This window comes from Triticum dicoccoides, chromosome 1B (genome assembly GCF_002162155.2).
Source record: "Triticum dicoccoides isolate Atlit2015 ecotype Zavitan chromosome 1B, WEW_v2.0, whole genome shotgun sequence".
Classification (NCBI taxonomy): domain Eukaryota; kingdom Viridiplantae; phylum Streptophyta; class Magnoliopsida; order Poales; family Poaceae; genus Triticum; species Triticum dicoccoides.
This window is the reverse complement of record NC_041381.1, coordinates 18,843,507-18,843,810: the sequence shown is the minus strand read 5'-3', so window position 1 is coordinate 18,843,810 and position 304 is coordinate 18,843,507.

Genomic DNA, 304 nt, shown 5'->3' with positions numbered 1-304 from the left:
AATATGCCCTAGAGGCAATAATAAAATGATTATTATTATATTTCCTTGTTCATGATAATTGTTTATTGTTCATGCTATACTTGTATTAACCGAAAACCGTAATACATGTGTGAATATATAGACCACAAAACATGTCCCTAGTAAGCCTCTAGTTGACTAGCTCGTTGATCAATAGATGATTATGGTTTCCTGACCATGGACATTGGATGTCGTTGATAACGGGATCACATCATTAGGAGATTAATGTGATGGACAAGACCCAATCCTAAGCATAGCACAAGATCGTGTAGTTCGTTTGCTAGAG